General features: G+C 44.6%; 1 long non-coding RNA gene across 1 annotated transcript; it reads right to left on the minus strand.

The window, feature by feature from the left end:
• Nucleotides 1-750: 750 nt before the first annotated feature.
• LOC115199095 (uncharacterized) lies at nucleotides 751-2,427 on the minus strand. The gene is made up of 2 exons (XR_003879342.1): nucleotides 2,113-2,427; nucleotides 751-1,947 (listed from the first exon to the last, which is right to left on the minus strand). It is a non-coding gene; the product is annotated as an uncharacterized LOC115199095 (long non-coding RNA).
• Nucleotides 2,428-13,098: the final 10,671 nt, after the last annotated feature.

A 13,098-nucleotide genomic window follows, 5' to 3' on the forward strand; every position in this document is an offset into this window, starting at 1 on the left:
GTTGATTAGTGAGATAGCAATAATTGCCTGTAGGACTTACATCATGTGGAACCTGATTCACAGCCTTGCTGGCACGAACAACATTTTTTTGAGTGGGTGTGGAGGGGGTGTGTGATGGGGTGTTATTCTATGTATGTTGTGTCAATTGATTGCATGTATTTATGTGGAATCAGCAGCACTCTTTAATTGTCCAAGTCAAATTTCCCCTCTGGGACAATGAAGTATATCAAATCAAATGATATGCAAGATGAGAGAGCAACTTAAATCTTAGATGCAAGGGCATAGTACAAAATGATGTGGCTAGTAGCACCAGTGGCTAATAGCATGGCATAAAAGCATCGCATTTCAGTCAACAGTAGCATTGTATAATAGCCCCAGTGGCTAAAAAGACCAACCTAAAGACTATAGTCATTCTGAATGATGTAAAGGCCTACATCATTACAGAAGTTGGTCGATATGAAACTGATACATAAACTTTCAGTTGAACATTGAGAATAGTTAGACATCTACTTTGTCATGCTTTCTCATCATAGTATTTTCAGTTCATTTATTTTATTCTGTTTCCTGTTTGATGGAAAACACCTGTAGCCTATACTATACCCTATTTTATGCTGTGTTATCAATGAAGCAGGTTACTCATGTTACTGTATATTTGAAAGCAAAGTTATGTAAGGATATGGCATCAGGCTTGGTGTCTCCTGCATCCTAATTCATTCATGCAAAAAAAGGGAGTGGTCAAAAGACAAGCAATAGTGTATATTCATTTTATTGACAAAAGCCTATAAAAGTGTTTATTCTTTACAACTTTTTTATGACACAATATTACAGTGCATGATGAACAGTCAATTAGTGCATAATGTAGCCCCTTTTCTTTTACCCTTTATGTGATCTTCAATATACAACAAATAGCCTACATGATATAGGCAATACCATGTATACAGATTAGTACGTTTTTGTAATTTAGCTGATGCACCTATCCAGAGCGATTTAGCGTTTGCTAAATTAGGTAACTTGCTCAAGGGCACAGACAGTTTCCCCCTAGTCAGCTCGGGGATTCAAACCAGCAATCTTTCAGTTACTGCCCCAACGCTCTACCATTTACTGTCCCAACGATCTACCTACTGTCCTACTAAGTATTAGTATAGTATAGTGGATAGAACTACATAGTAATAGCTGTCAATATGACCTAGTACTTTAGTAATAGCCTACTATAAACATCAACTAGGGTGTTCTTCAAATGTGCAAAACAAGTTAAACAACTCATCAAACCCGTAGTGACCTGTATAAATCAAACCCCACTGCGCACAGACGTCAGTTCGACGTCTAGTTCTGAATTGCACAATTCAACCAAAAATGTCACCATGTCATTGGATTCAGGTTAAAAAAGTGACAGTTTCCATACGTTGATGACTTTTTGCAAATCCAATCACTCTTCCACGCTCATTCAACGTCATCACATAGATTTTTCGGGGATTGAAATGACGTGGAAACAGCGCTGATTCAACCAGGTTTTGCCCAGTGGGAGTGGGACACCAACTTGTGAAACTGAAAGCGAACCATGGTGAAAGGCTCAATAATGTTATTGTAAAAATCAGTGTACACATTGTACAGTGCAAGCAGTAATTGACAAACGAAAACATAACATAAGCCTGTCCGTGTTAATTCTACTCCACATGACGTCCTCATCAGGAGCCAATGCGTTTGGTACTCTCTGAACCTCTCGAATGGGTTGAAGATATCCGTATGTCAGTACTGCTGTCCAACTGTAAATATTCTGCCGCATCCGCGCCTTGGACATACATGAGACCACCAAATGAATCCACCATTCCCATCAGCGCGGCGAGGACAGTGAACGCTGTCCCGATAAAAAACATCTTCAAGACGTCTGTCATCATAGCTTCTCCAGTGAAATGGACGTGGTCTTCGGTTGAACAACCGCAGCGTCACCTTCACAAATAGAAATAATATTAATTACATGTGTTTTGTTGTTTGTACTCTTTTCCATGTATTTTCCAAAACGTATAATAAATTACTATTACATAACCGGAAACGCAACCACACATTAACCGCGTGGTGGTAAAGGAACGCTGCCAGAAACGGTTGAGTACTTACAATATGCCTGCCGATTTTCAACTTTAACTTGTGTAGAGTAGTTTAACTCCCGATCCAAGGTTGGCGTGGAAGACAGACTTTCCTTGCTAATGACGACACAGTCACGAGATATTCATCAAGTCTTCTTTAAAACAGTCGAGGTAAATACGTTACTCTCCTCTTGATATCAGACAGCAATGTGATGATGCATCGCAGCGCTCTCTTGCCTCAAAGCTAGTGTGTAATGACATCATCAAATAGATGGGAATTTCCAATTCTTGATACATAGGCGTGCTAATGATTTAATTTTAGTCTCTTTCACAGATAACTCACGCAATATGGCAGAAATGGCTACTGAAGTCTGATAGGACTTGGATGGACTAGTTGCCTGTGTGATAAGGCAAGTGTTCTACATATTTTATATTTAGCCTATTCCCATCCCACCAAGAAATAACATGACAGCAGTTAAGAATGTAACCACTCTAGACTCTTTAGTTGTTTGACAATCCACTCAATAAGTAGCTCTGGGAAGTTAGGAGTTGTTGCACAATGCATTCATTCCCACAGTTCTGAGACCCATTTTGCTTTAGGCTACTTTCTGTGTGCGTCAAAGAGAGTGATTAGACATGAATAGGTTCAGCTTCATACTCTGTGGTTTGCTTTTGCAGTAATATTAACATACACCCACACCCTCCTCTACCCCTTGAGTAACCTTTCGGATTTCATATATATCAGACAGATGTACACTGACATGGGGACTTCCACATTAGGCTGGTGATTTGGGTACTAGTTTCGCCCAGCAAATTTCACAATTTATGCTTCAGCTTTCTGTAGAATCAGTGAATCAAACAACCAATGAGTATTGTTGTAGGCCTATTGTGGCCTGTCTCTTGCTATGTGCGGTCAGTCAGTCATACACTATCATGCTTCTCTAAGGACTTGACATTGACCACAGGGAACAAATGGACAGACATTCACTGAGCTGCTAAAGGCACTCTGGGTAAAAGTTAACCAAGGATGGAACTTACTGGTTAAATAAACAAATAATATTCTGAATAATAGCATATAAATTATATGACTTGCCTTTTTTAAGGTCCCCCTTCAAGTCCATTTTTAAATGGGTCATATTGTTTTGTTTCTGGTCACGCCCACGGGGCAAAAACTGGCTTAATCAATGTTGTTTCCATGTAATTTAAACAACAAAACATTTAAATTGCTGATGTTGAATCAATGTGGAAAACTGATTGGATTTGCAAAAAGTAATCAAAATAATAGACAACCTGTCCAATGACATGGTGACATGTTTTGTTGATTTCACGTTGAATTCACGTTAGTTGACAACTCAACCAAATGTAAATAAAAACTAGACGTTGAAAGGACGTTCCCCTGTCTATCCCTAAAAAAATGAATACAAATTGTGCTGTCTGGTTTGCTTAATATAAGGAATTAGACTTTAGACTTTTAAGAAGTATTTTACTGGGTTACTTTCATTTTTACTTGAGTCATTTCCTATTAAGGTATCTTTACTTTGATCTTTTATTCAAGTATGACAATTGGGTACTTTTTCCACCACTGGGCAAACCCCACCAGACATAATATAGAACCCTACAAACCTCAGTAAACTAGAACTAGTAACTGTATTAGTAGGCCTAACGGTATTTTCTATAGGATAGCTCTCCAAAGATCATTCACACCATATTTAATATTCTTGAAGCTAACAAGGACCTGCCTAAATGACTATTGACCCGTAGCACTCATGTCTGTAGCCATGAAGTGCTTTGAAAGGCCGGTCATGGCTCACATCAACACCATTATCCCAGAAACCCTAGACCCACTCCAATTTGCATACCGCCCTAACAAATCCACTAATTATGCGATCTCTATTGCACTCCACACTGCCCTTTCCCACCTGGACAAAAGGAACACCTATGTGAGATTGCGATTCATTGACTACAGCGCAACGTTCAACACCATAGTGCCCTCAAAGCTCATCAATAAGCTAAGGATCCTGGGACTAAACACCTCCCTCTGCAACTGGATCCTGGACTTCCTGACGGGCCGCCCCCAGGTGGTAAGGGTAGGCAACAACGCATCCGCGACACTGATCCTCAACACAGGGGCCCCTGAGGGGTGTGTGCTCAGTCCCCTCCTGTACTCCCTGTTCACTTATGACTGCCCGGCCAGGCACGACTCCAACACCATAATTTAGTTTGCAGATGACACAACAGTGGTAGGCCTGATCACCGACAACGATGAAACAGCCTATAGAGAGGAGGTCAGAGACATGGCCGTGTGGTGCCATGACAACAACCTCTCCCTCAACATGATCAAGACAAAGGAGATGATTGTGGACTACAGGAAAAGGAGCACCGAGCACGTCCCCATTCTCAACGACGGGGCTGTAGTAGAGCAGGTTGAGAGCTTCAAGTTCCTTGTCGTCCACATCACCAACAAACTAACATGGTCCAAGCACACCAAGACAGTCATGAAGAGGGCACGACAAAACCTATTCCCCCTCAGGAGACTGAAAAGATTTGGCATGGGTCCTCATATCCTCAAAAGGTTCTACAGCTACACCATCGAGAGCATCCTGACTGGTTGCATCACTGCCTGCTATGGCAACTGCTCGGCCTCCGACCGCAAGGCAATACAGAGGGTAGCGCGTATGTAACCGATGTGAAATGGCTAGTTAGTTAGCGGTGGTGCGCGCTAATAGCATTTCAATCAGTGACGTCACTCGCTCTGAGACTTGAAGTAGGGTTTCCCCTTGCGTTGCAAGGGCCGTGGCTCTTGTGGCGCGATGGGTATTGTTGCTTCGGTGGGTGTCAGTTGTTGATGTGTGCAAGGGTCCCTGGTTTGAGCCCGGGTTGGGGCGAAGAGAGGGACGGAACCTACACTGTTACATTGATGCTGTTGACCCGGATCATTGGTTGCTGCGGAAAAGGAGGAGGTCAAAGGGGGGGTGAGTGTAACCGATGTGAAATGGCTAGTTAGTTAGTGGTGGTGCGCGCTAATAGTGTTTCAATCGGTGACGTCACTCGCTCTAAGACTTGAAGTAGGGTTGCAAGGGCCGTGGCTCTTGTGGCGCGATGGGTAACGTTGCTTCGGTGGGTGTCAGTTGTTGATGTGTGCAAGGGTCCCTGGTTCGAGCCCGGGTTGGGGCGAAGAGAGGGACGGAACCTAAACTGTTACATTGATGCTGTTGACCCGGATCATTGGTTGCTGCGGAAAAGGAGGAGGTCAAAGGGGGGGTGAGTGTAACTGATGTGAAATGGCTAGTTAGTTAGCGGTGGTGCGCGCTAATAGCATTTCAATCAGTGACGTCACTCGCTCTGAGACTTGAAGTAGGGTTTCCCCTTGCGTTGCAAGGGCCGTGGCTTTTGTGGCGCGATGGGTAACGTTGCTTCGTGGGGTGTCAGTTGTTGATGTGTGCAAGGGTCCCTGGTTCGAGCCCGGGTTGGGGCGAAGAGAGGGACGGAACCTACACTGTTACACGTACGGCCCAGTACATCACTGAGGCAAAGCTTCCTGCCATCCAGGACCTCTATACCAGGCGATGTCAGAGGAAGGCCCTAAAAATTGTCAAAGATTCCAGCCACCCTAGTCATAGACTGTTCTCTCTGCTACCGCACAGCAAGCGGTAGCGGAGCGCCAAGTCTAGGTCCAAGAGGCTTCTAAGCAGCTTCTACCCCCAAGCCATAAGACTCCTGAACCTCTAATCAAATGGCTACTCGGACTATTTGCATTGCCCCCCCTCTTTACACTGCTGCTACTCTCTGTTGTTATCAGCTATCCATAGTCACTTTAATAACTACCTACATGTACATATTACCTCAACTAACCGGTGCCCCCGCACATTGACTCTGTACCGGTACCCCCCTGTATATAGTCTCGCTATTGTTATTTTACTGCTGCTCTTTCATTGCTTGTTACTTGGTTAGGGGCTCGTAAGTAAGCATTTCACTGTAAGGTCTACCCCGTTGTATTCTGAGCTTGTCCTCAGAAGGAATGAATGGGGGAAATCACGGGGGATATTGCATTAAAAGTCCATGACCACTAGATGGCGATGATTAACAGTAGAACACCAGGGCAGCAACCTGGGCCCGTTTTATAAGCGTCTCAATGTATTAGGGAAAGGGGAATACCTAGTCAGCTGTACAACTGAACACATTCAACCGAAGTGTGTCTTCTGCATTTAACCCAAACCTTCTGAATGAGAGAGGTGCAGGGGCTTCCTTAATTGACATCCATAGGAGTGCTGGTGTAGGATCGGGTTCCCCTATCCATGTAATCTTATTCATTTTGATCTAAAAGTTTAAACTGATCCTAAATCAGAACTCCTCTTCTGAGACGCTTGATACAGGGGGCCCTTATACACCTACCTGTGTCATCTGGTAGAGAGTGTCAAGATGTGAAATGCAGTGTAACATCAGACCAGGGTATATATGCCTCAGAGTAGGAATGATGATCAAGTATCACTTTTGTCTTTCGATCACAATGAATCAGATTATTATGGACAGGGGTATGGGGTACCTGCTCCTAGATCCACACTCCAACTCTGAGGCTCTTGATAAATACTGGCACAGGGGTGTCAAAGTCATTTTACTCAGATGACTATATTTCTGTTCCAGCTAATGCCAGCAGGGAAATAAAGATGCGCATTGAGGGTAACACGATGACAACCTAATGGCTGTGCGGTACAAAATAACCCAATGTAACACAATATACATTAAAGCAGTAACTCAACGAAAAATAAAATCCCCAACAACACATTTTCAATACTGTATTCAACGAGGCCATATTGCCGGGGAGGTTGGTGGGAGGAACGGGCTGGAATGGAATAAATGGAATGAAGTCAAATGTGTGGTTTCCATATATTTGATGTTTTTGACACTGTTCCATTTATTCTATTCCAGCCATTACAATGAGCCCATTCTCCTATATCTCCTCCCACCAGCCTCCTCTGGTTGAGAGCTGATGGCCACAAGATGCCCTACATTAGACAAATCATGGTCAAAGCCGGCAAACATGAGGATCAAGCAGTGAATGTTTGCGTCTAATGGCGATCCAGCGTAGCAGTACTTGCATTTAGTTTAAAATTGCAGGGCTGCACATCTGCGTACTTTTGCAATGCAACGTCATTTTGCTTGTCTACTTGTAGTTCTTGCATTGCATGCATATGTGAATAAGGCTTTGAAAGATTTGAAGGCCAACAGATAGGATTATGTCTAGAATAAAAGAGAAAAAAGTGAATTTGGCAAAGTAGCCTAGTGTAAAGTAGCCTAGTGTAGGCCTAGGGAGTATTCTGTGAAAAGAGAGCACTGTTCTATCAAAGTGGCTAAATGTGACATGAGTTAGGCAGGGGGACTCTATATTCAGGTCACCTGATGGAGGATGTCCTCAGTCTACACACACACACACACACACACACACACAGGGCTCGTTTGTTGGGCTCGGTCATCGCTGGGTTGAGGAGTCTCATGCCTGATGTTTGTCTTAGTTCTGCTCAATGAGTGTCCACACAAAGACTGGTCTCATACATTGAGTATACAAAACATTAAGAACACTCGCTCTTTCCATGACATAGACTACTGACCAGGTGAATCCAAGTGAAAGCTATGATCCCTTATTGATGTCACTATACTACTTCAATCAGTGTAGATGAATGGGAGAAGACAGGTCAAATAAAAAAATGTAAGCCTTGAGACAATTGAGACATGTATTGTGTATGTGTGCCATTCAGAGGGTGAATGGGCAAGACAAAAGATTTCAGTGCCTTTAAACGGGGTATGGTCAGTCTGTTATATGTGGAGTATTTCTCCTGTCTTATCCGGGGGTCCTGTGTGAATTGAAGTATGCTCTCTCTCTAATTCTCTCTTTCGGAGGACCTGAGGCCTAGGACCATGCCTCAGGACTACCTGGCATGATGACTCCTTGCTGTCCCCAGTCCACCTGGCCGTGCTGCTGCTCCAGTTTCAACTGTTCTGCCTGCGGCTATGAAACTCTGACCTGTTCACCGGACATGCTACCTGTCCCAGACCTGCTGTTTTCAACTCTCTAGAGACAGCAGGAGTGGTAGAGATACTCTCAATGATCGGCTATGAAAAGCCAACTGACATTTACTCTTGAGGTGCTGACTTGTTGCACCCTCGACAACTACTGTGATTATTATTATTTTGACCATGCTGGTCATTTATGAACATTTGAACATCTTGGCCATGTTCTGTTATAATCTCCACCTGGCACAGCCAGAAGAGGACTGGCCACCCCTCATAGCCTGGTTCCTCTCTAGGTTTCTTCCTAGATTTTGGCCTTTCTAGGGAGTTTTTCCTAGCCACCGTGCTTCTACACCTGTATTGCTTGCTGTTTGGGGTTTTAGGCTGGGTTTCTGTACAGCACTTTGAGATATCAGCTGATGTAAGAAGGGCTATATAAATACATTTGATTTGATATGGTAGTAGGTGCCAGGTGCACCAGTTTGTATCAAGAACTGCAATGCTGCTGGGTCCATGCGTAGATGAATTGAGGCTGTTCTGAGGGAAAAAGAGGATGGTACAACTCAATATTAGGAAGGTGTTCTTAATGTTTTGTATACTCAGTGTAGAGTGGACGTAAGAGTAAATGTAAATCCGGGGCACTCAAATGAGTATGATATGTTACATTTGGTATGGTTACATCATAACCTTTTACTGCAGTGGGCTAAATCAGGGTCACACACAGTGACACACACTTTGAAACAAAAGTATACACCTCACACACATGGTTATGGGCTTAAGAAAAAGAAGACAACTGTACCATGTCCGATATAGAGTTGACATTTTGAGTTTGCATCCCAATATTACACTTTATATACATCATCGTCCCGTGTATTCCCGCTAATCCCCTCTGGCGTTCGACGTCGCCGGTTTACTAACTACCGGTCCTGGCAACCATCATTACGCGCACCTGCGCTTCATCATGAGGCACACCTGGACTCCATTACCTCATTTATTACCCCCCCTTTATCTGGCACTCCCTTAGGTTCTTTCCCCAGGCAGTATTGCTTCTGTGTTTCATGTCAAGACGCTACTCCTATGTGGTATTGTTCTTTGTTATATTAAACCTACCACCTGCACCTGCTTCTCGACTCCCAGCGTCTGTTTCTACAGCATTAGTGGTTTCCGGTGCCGCGGGAAACTTTACTGACCAGACTGTTGCCTCCTCTCTTAACATCACCTCATACCTGCTCTCCTCTCCTTTCCATGTTCAAGCCCTTGATAATCGGCCATTAGGTCCCGGGACCATCACACACATCACCAAACCACTCACCCTCACTGTGGAGTCCACTCATCAGGAGAACATTCCCTTCATCACCTGTGCACCAGCTCACAAGATCATCCTCGGCCTCCCTTGGCTTCAAAGCCATAACCCCACCATCTCATGGTCGAGGATGAAAATCATGGACTGGGCACCCGAATGCCGAAGGGCCTGCTTTCCCATCCCCTTCGGTTCCACGCCGGTTGAGAGTCCTGTGGTTGCCCTTCAGCCCAACATCCCGAAGGTATACCAGGACCTGGGGAAGGTATTTTCCAAAACCTGCACCACCTGTCTCCCTCCTCATCGCCCCTGGGACTTTGCCATCGACCTGCTTGCAGGCTCTGTGCCCCCACCCAGACACATCTACCCTCTGTCGGTGGCTGAAACCAAGGCCATGGAGGAGAACATCCATGAGGCGCTCCAACAAGGTTTCATCCACACGTCCACTTCTGCAGGCTTCTTCTTCATGGCCAAGAAGGATGGAGGGTTACGCCCGTGTATTGATTACAAGAGGACTCAATGACATCACCAAGTACCGTTACCCTCTCCTTTTGGTGCCATCGAACAGCTCTGCGTGGCCCGGTTCTTTACCAAATTGGACCTGCGGAGTGCATACAATCTCATCCGCATCCGGGAGGGGGATGAATGGAAGACAACTTTTAGCACGATGTCTGGTCACTACGAGTACTTGGTGATGCCATTTGGCTTAGCCAATGCTCCGTCAGTGTTCCAGGCGTTCGTCAATGAGGTGTTCCGGGATATGCTCGGAAGCCAGGTGGTTGTGTATATCGACGACATCCTGGCTACCTTGGAGGATCACATCGCTCACGTCCGAGTAGTCCTGGAACACCTCCTGGCTAACCAACTGTTTGTCAAGGCTGAGAAGTACCAGTTTCATCAGGAGGCTGTCTCCTTCCTATACTACCAAATCAGCCCGCAAGGAGTGAAGATGGACGTCAAGAAGGTAGATGCAGTCAGGTTATGGCCAGTCCCAACCACCATAAACGGGTTACAACGTTTTTTGTGGTTTGCGAAGTTCTAACGCCGTTTCCTCAGGAGCTTTAGCTCCATCGCCGCTCCTCTCTCCTCAAGGGTGGTCCCCAAAGGTTGGTGTGGAGTCCCGGTTTACTAACCACGGGTCCTGGCAACCATCATTACGCTTCATCATGAGGCACACCTGGACTCCATTACCTCATTTATTACCCCCCCTTTATCTGGCACTCCCTTAGGTTCTTTCCCCAGGCAGTATTGCTTGTGTTTCATGTCAAGATGCTACTCCTGTTTAGTATTGTTCCATGTTTGTTATATTAAACTTACCACCTGCACCTGCTTCTCATTAGTACATGAGTGGAAGGGTCACAAAGACAGAGTAGAAATAATGGACTAAAGTGACCCAACTCCCTATGCCATTGTGTGTGTGTTTTTGTGTGCATGCATTTGTATATATGCTTTCGAGGTAAACAACACAGTGGAGCACATCTGAACTTGAATTGACACGCATATCACATAGATAGCAGTGTGTGATTTCCACGAAAGTTTAAAGTAACAAGCGTGCTGATCTCACGTTAGGCTTCGGCTCCAGTGTTAACCTAGCTGTGAAAAGAGGGTTCCATGGAGAGGTTGACTGGGGGCTTGACTGCACAGACAAGGATGGGGCGTTGCTATGCTCTCCACGGGCAGCATAAGAGGATTTTCCGTCCTCGAGTCTGAGCAACTGTCACAAACACTCAGTCACCTGTTCCTGATCCCTTTCAGACACCAGGTCTCGAGTGGGAGAAAGGGGTGATGGGGAGATACCTCTTTCTCAGTGGTACGTATTTCTTTCCCGTTCTCTTTCTCAGCCTCTTTCTCTGACATTGTTTTTAAAAAATGAAGAGAAGAGCCCATTTAAGAGATGTTTTCCCCATTGCAACTTTCTGTCGACATATACAGTGCATTCAGAAAGTATTAAGACCCCTAGAATTTTTCCACATTTTGCTACGTTACAGCCTTATTCTAAATGGATTACATCATTTTTTCCCTCATCAATCTACACACAATACCCATAATGACAAAGCGAAAACAGGTTTTAGACATGTTTGTAAATTTATAAAGAATAAAAAACAGATACCTTATTTACATAAGTATTCAGACCCTTTGAAATAAGACTCGATATTGAGCTCAGGTGCATCCTTTTTCCATTGATAATCCTTGGGATGTTTCTACAACTTGATTGGAGTCCACCTGTGGTAAATGAAATTGATTGGACATGATTTGGAAAGGCACACACCTGTCTATATAAGGTCTCACAGTTGACAGTGCATGTCAGAGCAAATACCAAGCCATGAAATCCAAGGAATTGTCCGCAGAGTTCCGAGACAGGATTGTGTCAAGGCACAGATCTGGGGAAGGATACCAAAAAATGTCTGCAGCGTTGAAGGTCCCCAAGAACATAGTGGCCTCCGTCATTCTTAAATGGAAGAAGTTTGGAAACACCAAGACCCTTCCTAGAGCTGGCCAAACTGACCAATTGGGGAGAAGGGCCTTTGTCAGGGAGGTGACCAAGAACCCGATGGTCACTCTGACAGAGCTCCAGAGTTCCTCTGTGGAGATAGGAGAACCTTCCAGAAAGACAACCATCTCTGCAGCACTCCAACAATCAGGCCTTTATGGTAGAGTGGCCAGACGAAAGCCACTCCTCAGTAAAAAGCACATGGAGTTTGCCAAAAGGCACCTAAAGACTCTCAGACCATGAGAAACAAGATTCTCTGGTCTGATGAAATCAAGATTGAACTCTGTCCTGAAAGCCAAGCTTCACGTCTGGAGGAAACCTGGCACCATCCCTACGGTGAAGGATGGTGGTGGCAGCATCATGCTGTGCAGATGTTTTTTAGCGGGAGGGACTGGGTGACTGGGATTGAGGGAAAGATGAACGGAGCAAAGTACAGAGAGATCCTTGATGAAAACCTGCTCCAGACCGCTCAGGACCTCAGACTGGGGCGAAGGTTCACCTTCCACAGGACAATGACCCTAAGCACATAGTCAAGACAATGCAGAAGTGGCTTCGGGACAAGTCTCTGAATGTCCTTGAGTGGCCCAGCCAGAGCCCGGACTTGAACCCGATGTAACATCTCTGGAGAGACCTGAAAAAAGCGACACTCTCCATCCAACCTGACAGATCTTGACAGGATCTGCAGAGAAGAATGGGAGAAACTCCCTAAATACAGGTGTGCCAAGCTTGTAGCGTCATATCCAAGAAGACTCGAGGGAGTTTGCTTCAACAAAGTACTGAGTAAAGGGTCTGAATACTTATGTAAATGTGATAATTCCATTTTTATTAGCAAACATTTCTAAAATGCTGTTTTTGCTTTGCAATTATGGGGTATTGTGTGTAGATTAATGAGGGGGAAAAAATGTGAATCCATTTCAGAATAAGGCTGTAACGTAACAAAATGTGGAAAAAGTTAAGGGGTCTGAATACTTTCTGAATGCATTGTATAGGCCTACTATACAGTATTCACTGTGTGGGGCCCATGCCGGAATTGAACCCACTACTTTGTTGCTATAGCTAGATCCATGCTCCAGTCAAATGAGCCTTTAACATTCTATTTTGTAAGCTTGTAAAACACTCCCAGGAAGATGTTAAGAGTACAGGCCTCAAACTGTCCTATATAAAGGTACATCCACACACAGTTTTTGGGAGCAGAATGGTTTGTACTGTGGATTTACTGT

The sequence above is a fragment of the Salmo trutta genome, chromosome 8 (genome assembly GCF_901001165.1).
Source record: "Salmo trutta chromosome 8, fSalTru1.1, whole genome shotgun sequence".
Taxonomy (NCBI): domain Eukaryota; kingdom Metazoa; phylum Chordata; class Actinopteri; order Salmoniformes; family Salmonidae; genus Salmo; species Salmo trutta.